The following is a 27308-nucleotide window of genomic DNA, read 5'->3' as shown; positions in this document are numbered from 1 at the left end:
ATGCAATTGCTCACCACCCGCCGACCGATGCCCAGCCCGTCCCGAGCCGCAAGCAGTCCCCGAGCCGCAAGCAGTCCCCGAGCCGCGAGCGACCGACCGAACTAACTAACCCCCCCCCGAGCATGACGTTATATGGTATGGAATAGCTCTTTGGTCAGTTTGGGTTAGCTGTGCTAGCTGTGCTCCCTCCCAGCTTGTTATGCACCTGGCCGAGCAGGAGAAGCTCAAAAAGTCCTTGAGTAGTCTGAGCACTACTTGGCAACAGCTGAAAACATCAGTGTGTTATCAACATTCTTCTGGTACTAAATCCAAAACACAGCACTATGCTAGCTTCTACGAAGAAAATTAACTCTATCCCAGCCAAAATCAGGACACTAATGTAGCAGTCACTGCGATAACCAGATCACTGTGGTAACACCACAGCAATGGTTACATGCTGGTCTTAAAAACACTACTATCACAGAGTATTTCAGGAGTTGGTATTCCACCAGTAAAGTAAGTTTTGGTTCCTTCATTCCAAAAGGACATGTGTCTTTGCTCATGATAAATAGAGAAGAGGAAAGAGGATGGCATAGCACAAATTGGTAACTGTCAGAGTCCTTGCAAACACTGCTTTTGTACAGTGACATAACAAACCCAGTGATGGCTACTGCAATCCTAGAAAGAAGTTAAACCCACTAATAGCAATCAAATGCTTAAGAAAAGATGTCAAGACTGAAAAAAAAAGCCTGTCTGTGTTGCATCAAGCAGTATAAACATTTGCTTTACCTAGAGTCTATGCATATATTCCTGTTAGTAAGTAAGCCGCATAAGAGTGAAACGAGGCTGACGCATGATCCTGGTGAGATTTTCATAGCAGTTCCTCTCTTCTGTGGTTTTCAACTTCTTTTCAAATGCAGGTCCCTATAAAATTTTAGGTGGTAGTTGAGTTCCTCAGTAGATTAAATATGCTAGCAGGAGGCCTGCTACTCTTAGTTGCTTTTCTGGGATCCCTCAGAAGCAGCCTGCAGCCCTACAGAATGAATTGTTTGGATCACAAATAGCAGATTTTGTTTAAAGAATAGATATTTTCTTTCCCCTTCTCTCTTTCTTTTATATATGATAAATCTCTTTCTTCCTTTTATACATAATACTAAGTACATACATATAATAGATTGCTCTCTAAGAAAGAATAATTCTCTTTGCAGATAGGAAAGCAGCATGGGAACATATGTGGGAACTATGGAAGTGAAAGCATTTCTGAGATGCTTTGTCCTTTGTTTTTTTTTGCAAAGGGTATTAAGGTAAAAAAGGAAATATGTGGACTTGGATAAAACATTTTAGATTCTCACCAGCTCTTTTCCTGCTTCCAGCAGACAGGAAGCCAAGTCAAACACTACAGCTCATGTCTCTTCCCTCCCGTATGACAGCTCTGCAGCAGTTTATTTAGGCACTCCTGCATCACCCCAACATGGTATTTATTGTTTATGTTTAGAAATAGCAAAGGAGACCTGGAAATGTTTACATACAGCCACCAATGTTTTGCTATTAAAAATAAAACTAAAATTTCCTACAGAAGCCACAGTACAACAATGGGTTATACCGGAGAATGTGATTCTGACTTTATTAGGACAACTGCCTTGGAGGACTCAGTACACATGAAGCTGTTTTTCTAACTGGCTGATAATGATGCCATGTCCATATCAGTACGGTTCACTAAGCAGGATGGAACTAACCGCTTTCCTTATTTTTAATCTTAACTTCATTGTTGTGAAGCTGGACATGTGCTCCAGACTTGCACCTCAGGGTAAGCACTGCACTGCTGCAGAGGTCTAAGACACTGTGCTTTAGGTCTCTGTCTCTTCTTCTGTTCTGAAGAAGAATGTTATAAAGAGCTGCCACAAATCACCTCTTATGCTGAAGGAGTAATTTCAGCACGTCTGTGTAACACAGATAAAAAACCTATAGTCTAAAGCCATACGCTTCATTAATCAGCACAAAGTTGAATACTATTTTCTGTTATGTTTCCCCCACCGCTTGCACCCCACTCTAGCACCCAAACACTCATTTCACACCAATGCTCCAGGTGACTGACACTTCCTAAGAAAAAGCAATGAAGTTATACGACCTAAATTCAGTGGAGCGGCAATTTAAGTTGGTTAGTCCGTAGCCCGTTACTGATATATCCAGATATAAGGACAACAAAGGTTTCATTTCTTACTCTCGCTTCTGTTGTACTCTTCCATCACAAGAGTGAAGTGGCACTTCTGGTTCTGCACTGCTCAGGGAGATCCCGAATTTAAAATCCAACCCTCTTTCATTCTAGGAACTTACTGCTTTGTGTTCACGGTTTGCCAAGCCAGGAGACAGACCTGCAAAAGCAGGTCACTTTATGCAGCGCATCCCGAGTGGCACATTAATACAGCAGTTCTGCCGACATCCCATTTCATGCCGCCTGTGAAGTCAGTTATGCCCGCAGGTCAAATACGGAGGCTTCAGTCACAGCAATTAGTCACTCCCCAGAACTCTGCATTCTTGATGTAAACACCCAAAGCCCTTGGAACCCGCGAGCAACACGTCAGAGATCATGGAAATTACAGGAGGCAAAGCAAGGGCAGGCAAGAATTATTTGCCAGGTTTCCAGGGTATTTGTGTGCCTTGTTGGCTATTCTGCAAGTCTGCAGTATCCTGCATGTTTTGCCTCGAGGCAGCTGATTGCTGACTCAGAAGCTCTGTAAATTCCTTGGCTGGAGTGTTGGGAGAGAAAGACAAAGCCTGTGAAAAAATGCACGCAAGAACAGTGTTCGTGTTGCTATTTACAATAATAGCATGAGGTCGTCACTGACTCATGACTGCAAGTACGCTCAGGATCTCCAGCGCTTGCCCAGGACAAAAGAAACCAGTGAAAAACAGAGGCACAGGCAATGAATAATTCCAGGTGGTGGTTCCTTCCCACAGTCACCACAGATGCAGGAATATGAATATTTTACCAAATGCATGTAAGAGAAAGGAAGTCCAGTGCCTTATTTCTGTTGAATGGAAGAAATAGGAAGAGAATTTGCTGAACGATACAACATAATGAATTTGGTTTAACAAATTCAAGTTCCTGCAGAAAATGTTGCAAGTGCAGGTCTCTTTTATTCCATGCCAATAGACCCCCATTAAAGGAGTCACCCTCCCTACATTTTCCACCCTGATTTTGCTAAAAGTGCTCACTCAACTAATGACTTGAGACTGGAAAAATAAAATATTATGGGAATATATTTTCCAACATTTTTCTCCATTTTTTTCCGGCAGAAACTACTGGCTTTATTCCACCTAAATTCACAGCTTGTTCTGCATAGCTTAAAACAGCATTTTGAGTGAATAAAATATTTACCAAAGTAACTGTCCGGCTCCACTTAGGAGTGCTGACTTCCTCTGAGCACAATGTAAATACTTTCTTATATTTTGGTTATTTCACAGCCAGCCAAACACCACAGATGCACCCTTGACAGACAAATCTTCAAGAACTCAGAGATCAATGAACTGCAGTACCGTATGGAATCTGAGAGCAAGTTGGTTCATCAATCATAAAACTACTGATAGCTCCAATAGCCCCAATTTCCATTGATTTCATCCTTTCCCTTAATTTCCAGTTCCCCTGCAACATTCCCTATGCCCTTGTCTCCCTTTCACGGCCCCTCAGCTTCTGCCTAAGCGAGACTCAGTAACACGCTCTGGAAACTCTGAGATGACTGCAGTACCTAGGCAGCCAGTACACACTTGCAACTTGGCTAGCAAAAGCCTAAGCACAGATTATTGTTAAGCTTGTGCTGCAGACAGTGGGAACACCTATTTTTGTCTCTCCCCTCCACCCAGCCTCCAGTTTTCTTGAAGGAAATCAATTACCTTTGAGACTTTTATTCCCCACCAAATCTGGATGAAATTGTTCACAAGTTATTAAGGATGAACTGAAAAGCAGATGGACAAATGGTTCAATCCCATAAGCCTCTCTTCTTTAGGAAACCACACTAAAAGAAATCTGTATTCAAACAAATGAAAAGGCTCTGTTTTGATTCCCAGGACTTGATTTATTTTACTTTTAGCTAAAACTAAAGAAATTAACTTTGCTACAATATGTTCATGACTTCCTAAGTGATCACGGGTATCAAAAAGTGCAGGTTTAGGGCAGTGGCAAGACTGTGGAACAGATGGCAAAAAGAGGACAATTTTGACACAAAAAGCTAAAGCCAGAACTGGAAAATATTTTAGCTCCGTATTATGCAGACAAGGAATGGGAAAGCAGGAGGACAAAGGCGTGGTTGCCATTGTTTGCAGCTTCCCTTTTACACCAGATGGAAAAAAAGAACGTCAGCACTGTCCACAGTATGTTTTAAGATGGTATTTAGATCTGCTCCCGTTCATAAAATTCAACACTCAAGCAAATATGCTGGCAAAAAGATGTTTGTGTTTTAATACACTTGTCAAACCTGATTTGGCGAGCTTCTGCCTACAATAAGGGAGTGAGGCTTTCGAGTCTTCACCTGTTTCCTGTCTACTCCCCCTCCCAAGCTAGGACAAAAGTGGGAGAAAGAGTTCAAATGTAAGCTTGGTTGCACATACAAGAACCCATTCTTAAGGAGAAGATCAAAGAACATATACAAACAGTTCACAGAATTCTCACCTCAAGAATAACTCAATCCAGTAATTATTTGAAAGGAAATGCAAATTATATCCAAGAACATGGAAACACACAAATACAGGAGGAGTTACAGATAATATTTTGGTTCTCAAATCCGCATCAAGGTACTGAATAAAAATGTGTCATTACTAACCATTTCTTAAGTGCCACAACACGAGTACTGAAAACATTAGACCTACAAAATAAAACCTTTTATCTATATGAATTCAGCAAACATACTGTTCTGTTGCTCTGTCATACACGAGACTCTGATCACAGGAGAGTCCCTAAGCTGAATGAACACCAACATAAAGAAAGAGGCCAAGAAACAGACCAGCTCTCTTCTTTGGAAGAAAAAAAAAAATTATACCAAGGAAGAGGTAGCCGCCCCCTTCTAGGATGATAAGGGAATAGTAGGCCATCTGGATAACTGTCGTGTAAGACAAACTTCAAGAAGAACTACTGGCTTAAATGCCTGACAGCCACATACCAGGGAGATCCCTCACAGCACAAATCTTCACATTGGGCAACCACTAACCAATACAGTGATCCCTTCTCACCCAGCACCAACTCACCAGCTGTGTGTTTGTCGTGGTTTAATGCCAGCACCATACCAACTACTAGGAAGAAAATTAACTCTGTCCCAGCTGAAACCAGGACAGCATTTGAAGCTGGGGACATTCTTTACATCTTGGAACAGTCACCATGCTGTAAAGAACTACACGGTACTGTACATGCACAGCAAAAGAAAATTTCTTTCTCAAAGAAGTAAATGTGCTTTTATTCCAATAGTAAAAAGTACTACACCCCACTAGAATCAAAACTGCCATGACAAACTTTCTGGAGCGTGGCCATTAACACAGCAAGTCATAGCACCAGCTATATCAAAGCAGCTTCCCTTTACCAGCCTCCAACAAACTCCAACCAACTCGCAACAACATACAACAGCAAAGACTCCATTTGTTATCCGAGTGGTGAAATCCATGCATCTCCACAAATCCTCCTGAGAAAACTCCAGTCATGAAAACACCAATCTGTCTGTTTCACTATAGGGAGCCCTCAGTCTACAAGCATTTCCCATAAAGACTATACCCCATATCTGTAGGCAGTCAGACCATGGGCATTTTCTCATGAGCAACACATATCCCACTTCCAAGGTAAGTGTACAATCACTTCGCGGTGGGTGAAGGTGACGACTACCAGCACATGGAGGCTTCTCACTCCACCACTTACCAGGGCAAGAAGGTTGAATGTCATTCCCTCATTTGAAGTGCTTTGAAGCTGTTTCTGATACTACATTCCCAAACAGAAAGCCATCCTAAAATTAGTTCCTACCCAGTTTTACCAGCTGGACCTCCTTAGCGTTCTTCAAACACATATCAAATAACCTGAGGAAAGTTCCTATACAAAAAAAAAGTCCTCTAAGAAATGACCAGCATGATGCTTTCACTAAATTTCATTTCTATGACTCCAAATAGGGATAAAACAAATCAGTCACCTTAGCACAGCAAGATAGACCAGCTTTTGACATCATATAGGACACGGATTGATTCATTTTTCTGAGACAACATGCTATGCCACAAGAAAAGGAGGTTTTCAGAAAGGCTTTACTGAATATTAGGGAACAAAAGCATTACTCTGACCCAATTAGAAATTTTGAGCAGAACAAAGACTAGAGGCTATGAATACACTATAGTGACCCCTGCAGCCCACTGAGCCAAGTCTTCTGAGGTCTTCAGGTTCTACTAGCACACTGATCACCCCAAGTCATTCCACGACACAGTGAGAAAACAAATAGAACCTATAACTTTAAAAAAAAAAGAAATCTCATAAAATAAATTCTCTAATGAAATTCACATGAACACACTTTTAAAAATTTATGTAACTGCAGGCTTCTATCTGTCAGAACCTGGTAACAAAACACAGACTGCAACGATCACAAAAGTTACTGCAGGAAAGATAATCAGCAGGGACAAAGAGACAGATACAACCATATGATTTGCAAGTGACAAAAGGAAAAAAAATACCATTCATTAAAGAGCATGTAAAGTGGTTCATGAGATATGAAAAGTTAAAAGGTAATGTAGTACGTGCTTGCCTTCTGTTATATGCACTTCTCTCCACTTACGTGCTTCAGCTCTCCCTTTTATTACCTAATTCTGCCTTACACAGGTCAAAGATTACCAGTCACATAGAATCACGGGGTCCAAACTAGGCTGAACTTACCAAAGCCACCTTCATTAGGGTCATCAAGAGAAACATTGTAACACCTCAGAAAGCAAACTCAAAGACTGCTTTTTGTCATTTGACATTTTGACATTAGACTTTTTGACATTTGTGACAGCATTTATTCTAATCAAGGCAGATGGCTGCCTGGACTTTTAACTCCAAGGCTCACTCCTCAGTGGTTTGGTAAATACAAGACTCTCACAAAAGGAAGCACAAATATTCCAGTTACAGACATTAAAAATGTACACAGGAAAGCAAGTTTTATTTTGTGTTGCTTCCAACTCTCAGCTGTTATGGGTGTGGAAAAAAGGCAGGCACTTTCTCAAAGGAAGTAGCGGAGGAGAAGGTAGTTAGAAAACAGGATTAAAAGATTCATAATTCCACCCTCCACACACACTCAGCTAGCTAAGGCATCACAAATTGAGTACACTGCCCAGAGCAGTTCAAACAGATTACTTGATGGATGTATATCCTGTTTCTGTGGAGAAGACTGAATATGGAAAGCAGAGGGACTTAAAAATTCTGGAATTTTTTTTCTTAATGCAGATCTTGCAAGACTCTTTTGTGAGCCAGGAAACATAAGTAAACACACATTTGAATAAAAGAGCCATAAAGATTTCTCCAACCCACAAACCACTTCATTTAAAGGCTGTTGAACTTCATAAACAAAAAGAAACCCCAAGCTTTATTCTAGGGAAAGTCCAGGAAAGCTGGGACCATGCTACAACCCATGGGTGCAACCTCAGCCTTTATAATTGCCAGGTAAAATATACACACAAAGCTTGAAAAACACCTAAGAAATTGGACCTCAAAACCCAGACCTCCAGAACTGCCACCTCCTTTCCCTTAACCAGAAAGGTGCAACCAGGTACAGCACCTTGAGGACTCATCTGCAGACGAGGGCCTGCACCTTATTCACTACCAGCCACATACCTTCACTTGTCACTGTTAATATAGCCAGCACTCAATATGCCAGCTATCATATGCCCCAATCTGCCACTGCCCCCAACCCATGCATGGCCAACAGACCCAAGCTCCACCAGCAGGCCGACTCACTCAAGCTTCACTGCTGCCAAAGAAAATCCCACAGTGCATTTATAACCACTGATGGGTGTGCCTTACTCGTGTAGCTCAAATCACTACACCTAGCCCTCCTTTCTCCTTAAAAGTTGTGCATGAAAATGTGTGCTGTGTAGTTTCTCTAAAAACCTAAAACCATATATGGCAATGGCAAGGAACTCAACCTAGGGTAGATGCAGCAGGCTGTTTCTTGATGCTCCGCAGGCCACCACAGGCCTGTCCTGTCCTCCCACATTAGTCACCAGATTAGACCATAATATACAATTAAGCAATTTAATTTCATTTTGCAAAGGCAGAGAATTACACACCTTAGCACAAGAGCACTACTGACTGAACAGAGTTTGAACAGGTCACAAAGCAGGATTTGAAGGGAACCAGAAAGAGAACAGTTTCCATCATGTTTTTCTTTTTTTTTTTTTTTTTTAAATAATGAATGACAGATTCTGTATGGAGCTACACCTCATTTTCATGGTAAAACTTATTTACCTAGACTCTTAAGGCATGGGGCTTCTAGATAACAGAAAAGATACTGAATACGTTCAGTGGACACAATGCTAAATCCCAGTTCATTAGATCACAGGAAGAAAGAATGCACACAATAATCCTATAACTTTTATTTCATAAATTCATAAATCAGATCATTTAATTGAGCTCTATTCTACAGGTCCCACAAACCTCTTCTATAAACTGTGCCAGGCTGAATTCCTGTAGACATGTTTTTATTCTCAGAGGGGGAAAAAAATATCTATCCTAGCTTTTCACAGAATCACAGAACCACAGAATGGCAAGGGTTGGAAGGGACCTCGGGAGATCATCTAGTCCAACCCTCCTGCTAAAGCAGGTTCACCTACAGCAGGTTGCACAGGACATCGTCCAGGTGGGTTGTGAATATCTCCAAAGAAGGAGACTCCACAACCCCCCTGGGCAGCCTGTTCCAGTGCTCTGTCACCCTCAAAGTAAAAAAGTTCTTCCACATTTTCAACTGAAACCTTCTATACTTCAGTTTGTGCCCATTGCCTCTTGTCCTGTCACTGGGCACCACTGAGAAGAGTCTGGCTCCATCCTCCTGACATCCACCCTTAAGATATTTGTAAGTATTTATGAGATCCCTTCTCGGTCTTCTCTTCTTCAAGCTAAACAAGCCCAGCTCCCTCAGCCTTTCCTCATAGAAGAGATGCTCCAGTCAAAAGCAGTCCTCTTTTTTTTTCTCAAAGCAGTCTCTTACTTGCATCTTAGAGTTCTTAATTTGACGGTATCTTAAATTTAGTTTAGTATTAATCCTTGATAAATTCACTCATGTAAATCTTTCCTCTTCTAAAGATAAGAATACCCACCCTTTGCACTCTGGTACACTCTGCGATCTTTAGTAACAATAATAATTTAAAAGGGCAAAGCAAAATCCAACCCTTAGCAACTAACAAACTTCACTCTGAGATTGTCAAATGACAACTGATCAAATCTAGCAGCTTAATGAAAATTCATTGCTATTACACAATCCTGCATGTCTAATGCTTCCCATCATTCCTTTTCCTCATAGGTACAAGGGAAAGCTTTTACCAGGAGACAGGAATATACTGTAAGCAAATAACCGGTTTAACATTTTGGCTAAACTGTAGCAAACAGGTAGAATAAAGAGTTCTCATGCTACAAAATATAGCAAAAGCTTGAAAAGGAATCCAGATTATAGGTATAGTATGGTAAAAAACAAAACTTGTAACACTTCCAACTCTGTACATAAATCTGTAACTTTCAACTCTGGACATAAGTTAATATCATTTGTACATGCTGTTACATAGCTCAAAAATAGTAACCCGGCAGTATGTTCCCCACTTGGCTGGACATTTGACTCTCAGTAAATGCTGAAACAATTTCAATTGGCCAGATAGTGATTCCCCTCCAGCCGCCCAACGCACAGGAGATGCCTCTCTCAGCAAAGACCATGCCAAGCTCAATGCCTCGAGCAAACGAAAATCTGTTAGGAAATCAGTTACAGAGGAAAGAGGTGGAGGCGGGTTTGTGTTTTACTCTCCTCTCCCTGAGGCTTTGGCAAGGAGTTTCTGGAATAAGATGGCAGTCATCACTTCCAGAGGCAGACATCACTAGCCTGCTCAAATACAGCTGCACTGGTGGGGACATGAAAAGACTTGGTACGAATTAGTCAGAGATTTAATCCAGTCTAAGTGTAAGGATGCCATTCAGCAGAATTTGTTCCTAGTAGCGAGCACACATAAAAGCTTCTCTCTCAGCCTTTCATCCTCAAGGACTTTTCTGTCTAGTCTTTTTAATTCCATCCTCCTTCGGATAAAGGCCATTCCTGTGCAAGGATATCTGGGGCTCTGAGGCAGATATCCTTAGCTGAACCTCCTGGCTATCTGGCAGAGAAAGTTGCTCTATGAGAGGGCACGAGCACCCTCTTCACTTAATGCAGGTCCAAGAGCCCCCATCAAAGGGCCTACAATCACCTTTTGTGCAATACATCTACATGCACCTCTTTAACAGCCCAGTGTTGAAGCTCTCAGTGGTCACAGAAAACTACCACACTGCGAAACAACATGAAACACCCAGCGTAGTTTGACAGCCCCGATGCGGTGCTTTGCCACTATACTGCTTGCACACTGGAATTTGGCTTGTAGGGCATTCCAGGACTTCCACTGGTAGATGATTCAGTTCTGGACCTTGGGCTCAAACTGAGTAATTTCCATAATCTCTTATTTCAGAACACCACCCTCCACCTGGTGTTTGAGCACTAGCCAGGCAGATATTTTCTCAAAATGCTTTTAATGCAGCAAAGACAAGGGGCAAGAGAGAAGAAAGGTAACTTGTGACCTTCTCAGTGATAATACAAACATGCTACTAATAACTTATCTCAAGGCAGGCAATAACTTCAGAATCAGACTAACAAGTTCTCTTTAAGAAGAAAAATACTGAAATGAAGAAATACTTCCTTTGACTTCACCCAGCTGCCGCTTCCAGGCTCAGTTAGCCAGCATGAACTAGTAGCACAGCATAACTGTGTAAACTTGGGATGACCAACACCACTGGCAGAACCTCAGTGTGACGGTAGCCGCTTTCCTGGAAATCTACACAGTGCTCTGTGCAGCAGACCACAGCATTAAATGCAAGTTCCTCTCCAGAGAGAACAACCTGGGGCCTTCAACGTCTGGAAACCACCCTCCCTCCAGTTGCTCACTAGTATTAAAACATTTAGTATTCATACATTTACCATTAGTTTATGCCAACAGAAGCACACGCTGCCATTAAGGCAGCTTGTTTTTCCCCAGTTTGAAGACTGAGAAATGTAAAGAATTTGGTCCTCATTACATTTGAGGCCACCTGTGGAATCTACATGCCTGCTCTCTCCACTCCCTTGTCTTTTCCATACGTATACCCTAGAAATTATCACAAGTGGCCTTTTCTCCATGGACCCGAGAGGTCTGGCTAACTGTAACAAAACATTTCCTATTCCATGGGGTAGACTAGAAAACTCTTTGATATTTGGATCTTCAAATACTTTGAGTGGCCACAATGAAAGAGCAATGTTTGCTTTTAACCTTTCATTTCTATAATACCCCTGGTTTTCCAGTCATTCTGAAAGCAATATGGCTTATTTCTCTTCCATCGCTGACACCACTGACTGGGCATGCACCTTCTACAGTAACTACCAAATTATATTCTGTAACTACAGAGGATAACTGGAGAATGCTCATTTGGAAGACTCTCCCATTTTCGGCTAGGCTAGGGTTAATTTTCTTCCTGGTAGTTGGCACTGTGGTTTGGATTTAGGATGTTGATATATATCCTAATGTTGATAACACACCGATGTTTTAGTTGTTACTGAGCAGTGCTTACACTAAGTCAAGGACATTTCAGCTTCTCACACTGCCTCACCAGCAAGCAGGCTGGCGGTGCACAGTAAGTTGGGAAGGGACACAGCCAGGACAGCTGACCCCAACTGACCAAAGGGATATTCCACACCATATGACATCATGCTCAGCATATAAAGCTGGGGAAAAAGAAGGAAGGGGGACGAGACAGGACACACATTTGGAGTGATAGTGTTTTGTCTTCCCAAGTAACCATTATGTGCGATGGAGCCCCGCTTTCCTGAAGACAGCTGAGCACCTGCCTGCCCATGGGAAGGAGTGAATGAATTCCTTGTTTTGCTTTGCTTGTGTGTGCGGCTTTTACTTTACCTATTAAACTGTCTTTATCTCACCCCACGAGTTTTCTCGCTTTTACTCTTCTGATTCTCTCCCCCCATCCCACTGGGGGCAATGAGCAAGTGGCTATGTGGGGCTTAGTTGCAGGCTGGGGTTAAACCATGACAAAGACCAAAACACAGACAGAACAATTTGAGGGTGACAGAAATGGGCAATTTCCTAAGTGACATCATGCTGTGGCAACAGAGATTAGTAACGCTTTTTGTTCCATCCCTGTTATCACCTCAGAAGTTTCTTCCTGAACCCAGGTGTTTTTATGATCAATAACTTAATTTCCAGGCCAAGTTTATATCGCTTTGTTCCTGTGATGACACTGACCTACGCATTAGCTTTCCCTCCCTTCCTACATATACTTTTAGACACATGCCACATCCCCTCTTGATCTTCATTATACCAAGGTTAAATCAAGCTCTTCTAGTCTAAGACAGGCACTCCCAAAGAGGAGGACTGTATTGTTGGGTTTGGGGTGAGTATATAATCTTATGAAGGACTATAGTTGTATGCTGCGTTTGGCTGGATGAGTTCTTACAAGAGTATGGCATAATAGGGTGCATACTGCAGGGTACACCCCTCTGCTGACAATTCTCAGATTGCCTTGGCCTCTTCCACAACTATGACCCAATTCTAGTATACATTTAGATGTACTTATTGATCACAGGGATCACTCTCTCTCCTTCCTTGGTCATTTCCAAGTTAAAGGACACCAAACTGTCTCATTCTTGCTTTTATGCTACTGAATTTAATTTAATTTGTATCCCATAAGTTCTAGTTCTTTCTACAGAATCTCAATATAAAGATCAAGTAACTCTCAAAGGAGTAGCATCACACCCCTCTAGAACAAGAACAGTAATTTTTCCCCCCATAACTACCTCCTTCCCCTTTTAAACACAATTTGGTACTTTCTGTTCACATGGAACATGCTCTGAAGTGCAGTACTCATCCGAAATCCAAGCCTCACTCATTTTCCCAACTGACCAGCATCAGCTATAAGTAGTCTTTCATATCTATGTCACACAAGCGTGATGCATTCAATAGAATATATGATGCCCATATAGAGTATCAATGCTTCACAGTGCATTCATTAGTAGAGAAGTGTCTTGTGTTTGCATCTCAGCGAGCTTCTGTGGGTGCAGTACAGTGAACCAAGATATCATATATGGAAATTTACTGACCTAAAGAACTAGAGCAACAGAAGTAGGATGAAACAGAGTGCCAGGGCTATCAGAAATCCATCTGATCAAATTGTGAAAGAAACAAATGTGATATTTGGATGCAGCAGTCTCTCCAGAAAAGACGTGCAATATTAATGCCACTGGTCAGGAGACTGATAAAGCTTCACATGGAATTATATACAGTTCTGCCTCCCATGGGCTGTTAGGCTAGTCAAACTAAGAACTTGTGATCAGCCCTTCTAGTCTCCCTTACTTCTTGACCCATTTCTATCAACATAATAAATAGTGTAGAGCACCTCTGATAGTGGCAGAAGCAAAAATTTTAGACTGCAACTCAATGTTTGAAACCAGAGAAATGGGGTTCTAGAGCACTCCTCCCACAAGAAAAGCCCGAGGCAATTAAAGACTTACTCAGTTTATTAACAGAATGCAGTTTTCTGAGACTGAAAAAGAACAGACCACATCCTAGGATTTGCCGCCAAAGTAGTCCAGTGCTTTGATATTACTGTACAGATGTAGACATGACAATATATGCACAATTAATATGCCAAGACAGAATCAAGTTACTTTAATCATGACTGCAAGCGTGTATGCATAGCAAAAAAGCTTCACTGAAGGTTCAGGATGCTGTGCAAAATTATCAGCTTTCAAGGCCTTTAGCTGCATTAAGATTAATTTTCTGTCAAAGTAGTTGATACTGTAGCCATTTCTGTAACCGCCTGTCCTCTTACTGACGCATGTGTTGTGCAGGGTGGGAAGAAGTGTGAGGGAGGTGACCCTAGTCATTTGAAACTCCATTTCCTTGCCAGGATGGATGAAATTTCGCTTCTTCCTCTATTTTAAAGAATTACAGCCTTGAAAGCTGACGGTGGCAACAGACTTCCAGAATTTTGCCTATGTGTGTAGGGCTGAAAAAAACAGTGCTGTTAACAGAGTGGTTGTTTGGAAAGACAGGAAAGAGGTTCATACAACTTCAAGAAAACCATGCTTTTGGTAGGTGCACTAAGGTGCAGAAGCAGCATACCAAAAACTGCTGGCACACTCCTGCATATTGTTTGCTTTGTAAAATAAAATTTGAATGATGTTTTCCGCCAAAGGCATAGACATGCTATGCAAAGAAATGCTTCAGGCAAGGTATGCCACATCTGTGTCCCCGCAGCTAATAAAGGAATGTAAGACGACTACAAGCTGTACAGGTATAGTCAGTTTACCAAGTTATATCAGAGAATTTAAGAGATAAGTACTCTTCTAGAGCTCTGAGCATGTAGTATACTGCCCAGGAGTCCATTATCCCAAAAGAAGAAAAATTATGTCATGTGCCTGAGAATTGCTCTTAAAAATACATAAAATACACTAACAGTGTAACAGTATTGATTCAGGACTGTTCTAACCTGGATCTTCAATAAGCTTGGTTTTCCCTTTTCCATATATGCTATGTAACAGCAACTTCATTTCCATTATATCTCCTGGGTAACTAACTCCTCAGATATCACAGTAATACAGCTATTAAGCAGATCAGTAGGGTCTCAAGTTTAATCGAAAGATCAGTATTTATACGTCTATTACTTCAGTCCAGAGTTGTTGGCATATTTTTAAACAGCCATAGATTGAGACATGCTAATATCTCAGAGAAACAGAGAACAAAACAGCAGCAAGTTTACAGTCTCTAGCTGTAGAGAAATCTGAAGCTACGTCCTTGACAAGCATAATGCAGTATTGTTCACTGGATACAAGAGGCGGTCCCTTCTGTAGTTTGGATTGCTACCTCTTAAAAGTGCTCCCGAGTGCCCCTATGCCTGTTATACTTGCTACCTTTGGAGAGAACAGGCTGCCAGTGTATAGTATGGAGGGTCTCAGAGCTCATCTCTGTATAGAGTGTGGGGTGTAACCCTAAAGTTACTCGATATTTAGGTATTTCAGTAACTCATGAGACACAGCGGAGAGAACGCTAGTGGTATCCACGCATTTTTCCATGTACTCAACATAGCACTTACTGCCTCTGTATGTCCATATCTAAGCATTAGACTCCCACGTAGCTCCACTCCAGGGGACAAGGCAGTTCACGTTTAGCACAGAGTTTACATAAGCTGGTGTTAACGTAAATGTGGTATAACTATACATTAGTTAAATGTATAAAAGTTAAGTAAATTAACAGCAAGGTAATGCCTAATCAAAATGGCCAACAAGATAGATACCTTGCTATTAAATGCTGTTTGCCCTGTAAGAATTTAAACCAGGGTAGGGAACCTGTGAGAGAAGTCAACAGCTACAACAGCTACTTGCAGCAAAGCAGATGTAGATGCAAAACATCTGCAAACAAACTCAATCCCTTATCTAAGGTGGGTTTGTTTTTCACCCAGTCACTAAACACTATATACCAATCTGTGCCCACAGCTATTTCAATCCTAACTCGGGTCAGCCCAACAAGTTTTAGGTGTAATCTCCACAAATGTAGCATGCTTCAAGGACAAACGATCATATGAAGTGAACAAGATCAGCTTTACTTTCACAAAAAAGCAAAGACATTCTGGCTGGAGTGTCCAGGCAGGATGGCTCACTGTCTCAGCAGTCTTTTCTACAGATAGGATTTAGCATAGAGAAACTTCCAGCATGCTCCTCTTCTGGTTTCCTCCAGTGAACACAAGAAGTTAAAATCCATTCATGGAAAAAACAATACGTGCATGAAAAAAACAAACTAGTCTGTCCCAACCAGGCTACACTCAACAACATGAGTCAGTACTAAGCTAACCGTCACAGTATTAAACTGGAGATGTGCCATGCCATTAGCTTTCCCCAGATCAATATATTTGACTGCAGAAGAAGTAGGGTAATTTCTGGTGGAAATGCATCTGTGTTTCCTTTTCTCTTCTTGGTTAGGGAAGTTGATTTAGCTGTTGATTAGGGAAGTGCACTGATCCACCCTGTTTAAAACTTCTATTTGAGGAGTGGGTCAAATTAAGAAGTTGTGAATCACAGAACCACAGAATAATTAAGGTTGGAAAGGACCTCTGGAGACTGCCTACTCTGGTCCCACTGCTCAAAGCAGAGTCAGCCAGAACAGGTTACACACAGGACTCTGCCCAGTCCGGTTTTGAGTATCTTCAAGAACGGAGGCACGAGGGACGCTTTAAATCTAACATAATATCCCTTGCAGGAGACAGACCTGCATATTTAACCTCCAGGCAGATTAATTTTTATGTAACCAAGCAATACAAGAGAGTATAGATACTCGAGTCCCAGCACACATCACCCTAAAAGGTAAAGTCAAGGGAGCTAAAAGCAGCAAGTCACTTTTTCCCCTATATCCATGAAACTCATATGCTCCTCAGATTTCCTCCTTACCTTGAAACAAAATGTTTATTCCCAGGCCTCACAGAACATTAAACAAAAGAAAGCTTAACCCATGAAGATAACACATGAAACTACTCTCTAGTACATGAGATTGTAGCTGTGAATCCTATTTCACATTCTACTTTCTAAACAAAGGCAATGCCTGGCCCTAGGGTTCACTAAACTGCCACCTCTCTCCTTGAAGATAGTTCTTACTGGTCAAGTTTGACAACAACTGAATCTGCAGTAAACAAGCTCTGGAAGAATTGAAAAAGTAACGCTGAAGAAGACCTCAAGAAATGATTGAGTATCATGTTGGTCCAGATGTTGACAGAGAACACGTGAGTTTCTTATGAGCCGCAGGATGAAAGAGGTACCTGATGGGGGGAAAAAAAAAAATCCATGCTGTATTTTCCAAGGGTAGAGTGTAATTCCCGACAGTAGGGCCACAGGGAACAGCTATTCAGCTGGCAAACAAACCACAAGGTTTTAAATAGATAGTTCAAAGCCAGAGATTATTCTCTTATCCTGTGCTGCCAGTGCTACAAGGCTGTGAGGAAATGTAATACTGATGTACAAAGGAAGCAAAAATGTTTCACTTTAAAATTAAATTATCTACATTTGCCTTTACAGAACTACGTTTTGGATTACTTGCAATGTGTAAATTCGATTTAAAACACTGGATATCTGTAGAATCCAGCCAAAGACACACAGTTTCATTTTAGTGCAATCAAGAAGCTTTAGTTCTTGTAGGGTTGTCATTTTAATTTTGACATATAAAGAACTCATTCATTAAAATAATGTTCATCTCTGGGATAATAAGTTGTTTCTATTGTAGGTTCATGGTAGCTACTTGGAAGTACTTGGGAGAACAACTGATTTTGCTAAGAAAAAAAAAGGTCACCTATGGGGGAAGACAGGTTAAGAAACCAGCAGAGTAGGCTGACCCTATAAACAGACGATTTAGAAAAAAAGCCTTGTTTAGTGGAAATCTATCACACACACATGGTGGACTGGAGAACCTCTAGCAGGTCAGCCCTCTTATGCCCAGGGTCCTTCTTCCTTTCCTCATCCCCTAATAGGAGGGTCTGGCAACAGGATTTGAGAAGATTATCAGGTCAAAGCTGGAAGTATGTTCCAGCCAGCAGTCTAAAAGTGAAGTTAATCACCTCAGCACCTTTAAAGGAGTAAGGCCTAGGAAAGATTGAGTGAGACTGCTTCCATTAACTGGCCTCGAATACTGTGTTCAGTTTTGGGCCCCTCACCACAAGAAAGATATCATGTTGCTGGAACATGTCCAGAGGAGAGCAACAAAGCTGGTGAGGGGTCTGAAGCACAAGTCTGATGAGGAGCAGCTGAGGGAACTGGGGTTTGTTTAGTCTGGAGAAGAGGAGGCTGAGGGGAGACTTTTTCGCCATCTACAACTGTCTGAAAGGAGGCTGTAGCGAGGTGGGGGTCGGTCTCTTCTCCCTGGTAATGGGTGGTAGGATGAGGGGAAATGGTCTGAAGTTGTGCCAGGGCAGGTTTAGGTTGGACATCAGGAAAATTTTTTCAATGAAAGGGTTGTCAAGCATTGGAACAGGCTGCCCAGGGAGGTGGTCAAGTCCCCATCCCTGGGGGTATTTGAAAGATGGGTAGAGAAGGTGCCTGGGGACATGGTTTAGCGGTGGGATAGCAAGGTTAGGTTAACAGTTGGACTTGATGATCTTAAAGGTCTTTTCCAACCTAAAGGATTCTATGATTCTAACTGCAAGCCATGTAAATGCCAAGTCTGATCGTATGGGTGAGCAAGTCGTGGGCAATGGTTATGTGAGGCAACAGATGCTGGGCAATATACTGCTTTACACTGTTGCACGCAGATCGTTTCAGCAGTCTCATCGCAACACCAAAGTCCTCAAGTTAGAGGTGTGTATTAAAAAGAACTTTTCCTGTAAAAAAAAAAAACACACAAAGATTGCATGTGTGCATATTTAGAAATCAACTATCTCCACTTAAATCCTCTGGCAACTAGAGAAAGCAGCACTAAGCCTTTTATAGGGGAAAAAAAAAACCACTTGGCTTCATCTAGACATGAATACCACAAGCACTGAAAAAAGTTAAACCTTTTCTAATGTCATCAGTGCACAGGATGAGTCTCTCCTTTCTTGGAGCTGGCAGCCCAGGTAGGGTTGCTAGGCTAAATCCTGCTACCGCATTACCATACGCTGTCACTGCGCATAAGCTTAGGAATTTATGCTGAAACTTGGAAGAAAATATCCCAAGCAATAACTTTTAGCCAAAACTTGTGTTATGGCAAAACAGTTCAAGTCTTTAGGCTAAAGAGGTCAGCCACTGCTTGCAGAAGGGTTCACTGAGCGGCTTCTACATTTGATACATATATCCTCCCCTTCTCATGGAAAGGAAAGTCAGTCCTACCACAGGGACCCAATTTTTCAAAGCAAGGTTGTTCTCATTTAAAGGGAGAAATCTGCACATCTACAGTTCTGAAATTACCAAATATTCCAGTTTTTACGTGAAATTTTTTCCTTCGGTGACTCAGTTCCTCAAGCAGTAAATATAAAGCACACCTCAAAGAGACATAATAGGGCTCTGCAAATTATTAAACACATTCTTGCTCCTACAATCCTTAAAATTCAACTCTTCAAGGCCCATTTCAACCACCAACCTTTGAATATAGCATTAAGATTTTGGAAGGAATAGAAGCACCTAATTTCAAAACTTGCTTCCTTACCATTGCTAAGTTCAAATAAATGAATTACTTTGATGTTTCTTTGAGCTCTCTAGTTTGCTGTTTAATGAAACAAAAAGGAATGCAGATTTGTTTAGACTGTGTTAAAAACACTAAAAAAATTCATCCAAACAGTAAAACATATGTTGGCATATCTAGTAATACTTCACAGATCATTATGATATGATGCTTAGTTTTGAGATAACATAACAAACAGGTTTTTAGTTTTTTTCAGGCTTGAATCTGACACAAACAGAACGAACAGAAAAAGCCACAGCTGGTTTTTTTCCTTCTTTCTTTGTTTTTAGATCCTGCAGTGAAGTGGAAACCCTCCTAGAAAGAAAAGCGATTCCTTTCAGGACTATCTCTCCATTTCAGATCGCCAAGAACAGTACAGAGAACAGTTTCCAGTATGGGGACAGAGAAGCCTTCCAAAATCAGCTGCTAGTTTTGTAAGTCTAAGGACACTCTTCTCGGACTATTTCAGACACCAGTAATTGCACTGCAATGGCACTAGAAATTCCAGAGGGAAAGCTCTGTTAGCCATCACCAGCAAGTGAGCTATGCTGAACTCCATAAATGTATCTCAGAAGAATCAAATGTTACGCTTTTCATACATTTACAGTACTGCAAGAACAGAACACAATACAGTTTATTAAGCATTTTTTATTGTCTTGGTATTTTTTTTGTTCTAAATTTCAGAATTTATTCAGATCACTGAAGTGTACATTTCTTAAAACTGAAAAATTAAAATGTAATCTCAAACATGACAAAGAAAATTCAGTACCTGTACCCAAAACAGAAGTGCTAACAGACATTTCTGCTTTCAAAAATGCCAAAGACAACATGCTTGTTCATCAAAACCAGTTCCTGAATTTTACAACATTCTCTTCCAGTCCTGTGGTTTCACTGGGTTTATTAAATCATATCTCTCTGTATTATTAAGTACTTAACGATACTGCAGAAAAGAACACCACTACTTCTGTGGTGGGAAACCTAGCCACACAACCTTCCTGTTAAATGTATGAGTAGAAGCAATAACTAACAGCAGATGCATCCAGGATCACCATGTACACAAATCCGTGCTTTGCTTAAATCTGTGTATTTAGGGTATCTATTTCATGCTACCACTGAAAGGTATTTGTCTCCTTTCCTCTCCCTGATTTTGGAAATAAGAACGAGTTTCAACTGAAGGCTACATTGCTACTACCCTTCCCTTACCAAAGAAACAAGAACAGCCTCTTCAGTCAGGTCAGAGATTTGGTCCAACTCACCACACAGCTACACAACTATCACAAGAGAAATGGAAGAGGAAAAGAAACACAAGGTTTGTGGTGAGATGGGACCCATCCCTTAGGCAACAGCAGCTGTTTTATGCAAATCATGAAGAGGCACCCTATGGATATTCTTACACCTGAGGGAAGAGGCTGTAAGAAATGTATTAATCTCCCTCATTTTTCAATGTCAGTGAAAGTTGAAAAAAGAATCAAAATTCAACAAGGTCTTGGCAAAGGAAAATACTTATGTCAGTATTTTTAAAAAATTCTGTAATTCCAATCACTTCAGTATGACAACGTCTAGAAAAAACTTGTTTGGTTTTTTTTATTAGTTGCAGTACCATTTAAGTTTAACAAGAAGTTGCATAAGCAAAGCCAAGGACACCCAGCCTGCTTACTGTCAAAGAAAGAATATAAATTATTTGAAAGAATACAAATTATTTGTCTAGATCTTCCCACTGAGTTTAGGCCCTCTGGATGCTTTAAGGAAACACCTCTTTAAAAAAGCAGACACGTTTCTTCTTGCTTACCCCTTTAAGAAAGGTTCCAACTGCTTTTTTAATAACCCCATATTTAACTTCAGTTTTAAAAACCTGTAGAATTATCACTGTCTTTTTCTTGTGCTCACAGGAGCTGCACACTAAGTAGAATTTCCTCACAGGATCTTAATTTGACTTTTTAGGGCTACAGCTAACTGGCTCCCAAAGAAACTTGGAGGAGCACCAATTAGGGCAACCCAAAGGTCTGCCATTAGAGACTGTGACAAAGCAGTAAAGAAAAGCTCAGACCCACATCAGAAGTGCTGTGGAACAGAATCAGACTAAAGGTTTGCTCTATTATCAAGTTGGCACACTCAAGAGAAGGTGTGGAATTCTCTTGTTCAAGTCGTTTAAAATTAGACTATTTAAAAAATAACAGGAGGAATAAAACTTCGCTGTCTAGATTATGTTTTCTGTAATTTTGCAAGAAAATTAGACAAATATCCACAGTTTTATTTTTGTGCAAGTGCAATAAGCTCATGGGATATAAATCACAAAAATGTCTGATGCTTAAGGGTTTACACAGAACATCTGAACTGCAATATTGTCCACACTATCCATCAATGTTCTCAGACCTCTAGAGTAGTCGGGTGCCTGACAAAATATATTTGTCACACCGAGTTCACAAGTCAGTACAAACACCTGAGACTTGCCCCAACTGTCCCAAGACATTCCCCCTCAAGTCCTCATACACACAGCTATACAGCAGGACAGAAGACAGTCTTTATCCTGTTTCTTTGGGAATCTTGACACAGGGAACATACAGTGTCTGTGCCAACTGATGGACACATTTTTCCTGCAGGATTTTCCAAAGGAGAGGTAGAGGTAAGCACAGGGGGAAAAAAAAAAAAAGAGCAGGCATACAAAGGAAGATTACTCTCACAGCCCATCTCTGGTGGAGTGCATTACTCTGGGTGAAAAGTTCCTCAATGAACTGACTTGTTTTTCTAGGTTATAGTCAGAAATCTAGTAACCACTTACTTTATTTTATTGCAAGAGCTTGTGTTACCACCACCCTCTGATACAAAGAATATCTACTAGCTACCAAAATAACAGTTTTTTAAGTTTTAAAAAAAATGTACATACTGTCAGACAAAATGAAGTATAAAGGTGTCCTCCTACCATGCATTCACAAGTCAGAAGATGCTGAAATCAAGGCTGTATCATACCACCCATTGTGATCTGGTCTAATTGCACCGGTACATCAAACAGGTCTCCTACCTCTGCCAACACTTCCATCATGCAAAACCAGGAACCACAATTCAATACAGTCGTGATAATGAGCAGCAATTCTCACGCAATCACCACATGTTTACCATAGTCACAGTTCTGGTTTGGGATTTTTTTGTTTGGTTTTTTTGGTGTGGGTTGTTTTTTTTTTTTTTTAATTTTATTTCAAGTCTTATTTTGGCAGCCAAATGCAGCAGTATGTGAAAATAGCTGTCCTGCCCATACCTACCCAGGAGCATTAACACATCTCACCTGAAGTCCGTGAGACATGGCCACAGCTTTAGGCTCTGGCTCATGGTCTATTTTAAGTGTGATCATCTGATTCTCTGAGAATTCAGAGCAACACTTCACAAGCTTACATACTTTATTCACACTAGAGAGTTTTAACAAAAGAAAAAGTTGTCAGCTACCAATATGGCTCTGAAAGTTCAAAAATCTTATTTCCATAAACTACTTCTATTCAGCTGGAAAACCTATCTAACTTACCATCTTCAACCAGCAAGCTTCTCAAAGAGCAGAGCTCCAGAGCATGCCTACTATCCTGGAGTATGTTTTGTTCAGGAAAATGTAAGCCATCTGTGATGTTCTGTCTTTCATGGGGTGAAGTTGTACCACAAAGCAGCTAAAGATAGCACAATGATTATATGTTTGTAAGGAAGCAGCTAATTAAGCTTTGCCTAAGCAGGCAGAAAGCAACCACAGCTTGAACAACTACAATTCCTACAATAGTTTTTAATCTTTTTTTCCAGAGCCAAAACACATGGTCCTCCAGATCCTCTAAAGGGTTATGACTCAGCTAGACAACCCAGGTTAGACACTATTTTTTCAAATCAGCAAGGATTTTCACGTGGCATGATTAAGTCTGAGTTACACAGGTAACAAGTGCACCCAAGATCCAGAAGGGACATGGCTTAGAGAAACAGTTAGACAAGTTCAGTTGGAAACAAGCCTCCAGCCAGGAAAGCACATACTGTCCTTGCTATAAAATCTATTTACTCATCTTCAAAGCAGCAAGATGAGAGATTACTGAAGAAGTGCTGGATAAGATAAAGCAACAACTAAATTTAATTAGTGTCATTCATTTAGTGTTTCGCCTCAAGTCTCTACCCATTCCCAGTCCGTGTTTAATCCCCACATCTTGCCAGCTTGCCACCATTTTAAAGGAGAGCTACTGCAGCCTCTACAAAGCCTTCATTATGAAGAGGTCCATTTGATTGCAATACGAAATTTGCCCATTTCCAAGCACTTCTTGAATTCTCACCTGAGGCTGCCATCACTTATGTGGTGCAATAAAGCAAGCTGCTCCAGCATTTTTGTTCCCTTACTTAACTACTCCTCTAGAAGGAGAGCACATATCCTGCTGGCTAACCTCCCGCTTTTCAATTTTGCACTCTAGGGAAATCAATGGTGTTTCAATTATGCACACTTACATCACCACCTACCAATCAAGGCAGGACAGAGTTCAGTTCATCCGTCAAACTATGTTCTCCTTGGCAGATAATGAGAGAGGTGCAGGTGTAAAGCAGGAATCTGTCATCTATGATTTTAAAGGGAGAGGGTAGATCAGGAGAAACAGCATGCAAGTATAAGAGAAGCAAGCCACAGGACTCTTACCTGAAGTTCTCACAGAGCATATACAGACATTTTAGTGAAAACTGAATACTATCACTTTTTCTCCCCACCACACATACAGGGTGGGAGGGCAGAGCTAACCCTGGTGATGTGGCAGTTGCTTTTTTCTCCTCTCCCTAGAGTAGATGATTTCATGTCAAGAGCATATGTTTCAGAGTATACATTGATTTCAGTCAAAGAAAATATCCAGAACTGTCATAAACATTAAAAAAAGGATTTCTGACCACAATGTGGCAAGACTGGGGGTAGAAAGAGAGAAGAGGAAAAGGCAAATTTGTTTTGAGACCTATTTTGAGTTAACATCTCCAGGCAGAACAGCTTTTAACATTGCTATCCTCAGTAAGAAGCTTCTGGGCTGGTTGCTTTCATTTCTTGTTTCTTCCCTAAGGAATAACTAGGTTCGCATGAATAGAACTGTCTAGCCTGGCTTAGAGCATGCATATAGGGGGAGGTGGAAAAAGAGATGAGTGGGCTGGAGGAGACAACAAGAAAATTACAGTGCAAATACTGTTTACAAATGCTGTACCACACTAAGACAATCTCCTCAGCCACTCAGGCAAATTATTAAATTAAACCCCAAACAACAGCAGAGGTGGAGAGAAGTGTGGTACCGCCTTCATCCTTCACTCCAAGGGCAGGCAGAAGAGCAAGAACATTCCACGCAAAGCTCCTAAGAGGTCAACAGAGAAAGTTCTTCATTTTCCCTGGGAGTTAAGCACTTGGCTGCCAACTCCAGTGAAGGAAAGTCAGCCTCAATTTCACCATAGCAGAACAGCACCTCTGATGAACAGTATATCCAAGTAAGAGCTAAGCAGGAATCTGAAAAGGCTACTGGAACCAAAAAAGTGTTAAATTGGTACACAGAAAAAGGTGACTGAAGTCACAAGAAACTCAAGGACTGCCTATTTGGACCATGAAAGCATAGCTCTACTGGTGCCTAGCCTACCCAGCAACGTTATCATTATGGGTTTCTATTTTTATCTGGACAGTGAAAATGTAGATGATGTAGTCAGAAGCTTCTCACCGCTTTACTAATGAGTTTTTCTTATTTGAAGTTCAGGAAAGAATGTATAAACACTCCATTTATCAGCTGCACAACCATGAGTGCTCCATGCCTTTTACTCCCTGTATGCCTACTTCATTTCTTTGGATTATCATTGACACCTGCTTAATTCTTTGACTCTAAGGTTATTTGCAAGCACCATTTATGGTAGTTTTGCAGAAACTCATGCCCTAAGAGCCTGACAGATTGCCAGCTCACTTCATTAAAAAACCTCCCATGGTAACGGCTTGCTTCCACTGCTGACCAAGGCTGTGTTTGAACTGATGACCCTAAACTGAAGTGCTCCACATGTCAGCTATCAGCTATGCCAAGTCAGCCTGTAACCCGTGAATACAGGGAATTCTTGAAATGGAGCCTTCTCTAACCGGGGCAGCAGTTATTCCCCTAGAAAAACAGAAAAGCTAGTAAATATGCTTTTACAGTCATCTTTAACTCTCTAAAAGAAACTCTCCTTTCTTTGTCTTGACATGCCTTTCCTCCTCTGGAATATTCAGAATTTTCTATTACCCCAGCACATTTTAGAGTATATTCCCTAATCCCCTTGTTGACTGACAACTTCTCTTAAGATTTTATCTGCACCCTCTGGGGATTACTTACATGGTCAAACTCTGATCTTCAAATAGCTTGTAAAGTGAGGAATGAACAATAAGGGGCGGGAGAAATTAATTCATCCAGATAGAACAATTCTGGCTCTTAGGGTTGGGCAAGTCTTGGAAAGGACTACAAATCTTCTTGTCATCATAACTGCAAATGACCTGCCAAACAGTAAAAAAAAAAAAAAAAAAAAAAAAAAAAATCTTGTGCATTGAGCATAATAAAATAATGAAGAGTCTTACTATTGTAAAAAATTATCATCAAAAAGAAGAGTTTCTGCAATGTACATTGTGTATGGTAAATTGTGTCTGGTGCATTGCACTTGGGGAGGGGAGGGGTTTAACAGCAGCGCCGCTTCCTTTGCTGTGAGGTAAATGAGCAAATTGTTTGGTGTCGGTGTTCCAGACTTGAGGAGAGGGGTAACATGAAACTAGTGAGAACCACACGCAAGCTCTGATCGTATCAGTGAGCCATAATGTAACCAGTTAAAAAAAAAAAAAAAAAAAAAAAAAGACAACAACTAAAAAGACCAGGAAAGACCACTTTCAGCCCCAGTTACCGCCCTGAAATGCAAAGGAACAGGCAACACCACAGAGCAGATAGCCTCCACCCTTGCTACAGCAACACAGTCTGCCAACCAGCCACTTATCAAGACTCCACAGCCACATGAACTGGAAAGCACTCCCCTTCAGACTCTTGCCAGCTGTCTCAGCTCAGGTTAATACCAAAGCCCCAGTTTGTTATACACAGAACCTGTGACAAGCTTCACTACACTGAGAGCATGACTAAAAAGGTGCTGCTTGAACACCTCACCAACTTAATACTTCTGGTAGGTCTAAAGCAGCAGAGTATTAGAAGTCCACTAATGCTTTCACTAGCCTTTTAATAATTTTTTCACAGAAGCATCTCTGTGGTTTCTCCCTCACCATCTTCAAGCACAGGGATGCACAGCTGCCTCACTGTTTTCTGAGGATGGCATGGGAAGTGAGATAGGAAAATCAGAAAAAAAAAAACCAAACCAACACCCCAAGAATCCAAAAGGCTCTGCCAGCATAACACCAAGAGCACCCAAGCGTCAGGCAGTTTCTGCACACTGTTGTTCTCCAGGCTAAGCTTTTTGCCACAGTACCTGCTCACACACTGAGCTCTACAAATGCATATGGTAAAGGCAGTCCTTCCCCTGGGGGTGCCAAACAACAGGACCTGCATCCATGACAGGATTCCCAGAGGTTACCAGAACAAAAGCTTTCTCTTCTGCTGGTGCACCTTAGATGCAGAGAGTTGGTAAGCCTTGGATGTTACAAAAAGGGGAAACTACAATTAGCTTTATTCTTCTGTATAAAAGCTCTTAAGCTGAATCATAATGCACAGGCACCTTTTTATCCACTCTGACAAGAGGCTTCTCCAAGCAGTATTCACACATGGACTCGCCCTCTCCAAAGCTGCTGTTCGACAAACCTTGAATTCACTCTCTCCAAAGCTGATGCGTTACTAACCTTGACAGAGCAAAACAAAATGAGGTAAACAAGCAAGCCTTTCAAGTCTAATTTCTGAAGCCATTTAGACACTGAA

The 27308-nt window shown here is 41.1% G+C and overlaps 1 protein-coding gene across 11 annotated transcripts in view; it reads right to left on the bottom strand.

Moving 5' to 3' along the window:
* MICAL3 (microtubule associated monooxygenase, calponin and LIM domain containing 3) overlaps positions 1–27308 on the bottom strand; it is a 160519-nt gene that overhangs the window by 111861 nt on the left and 21350 nt on the right. The window lies entirely within an intron of this gene.

The sequence above is a fragment of the Egretta garzetta genome, unplaced genomic scaffold, assembly GCF_000687185.1.
Source record: "Egretta garzetta isolate BGI_Z169 unplaced genomic scaffold, ASM68718v1 scaffold511, whole genome shotgun sequence".
Classification (NCBI taxonomy): domain Eukaryota; kingdom Metazoa; phylum Chordata; class Aves; order Pelecaniformes; family Ardeidae; genus Egretta; species Egretta garzetta.
The sequence above is the reverse complement of the archived record's forward strand: the minus strand, read 5'-3'. Positions and strand labels throughout refer to the sequence as shown.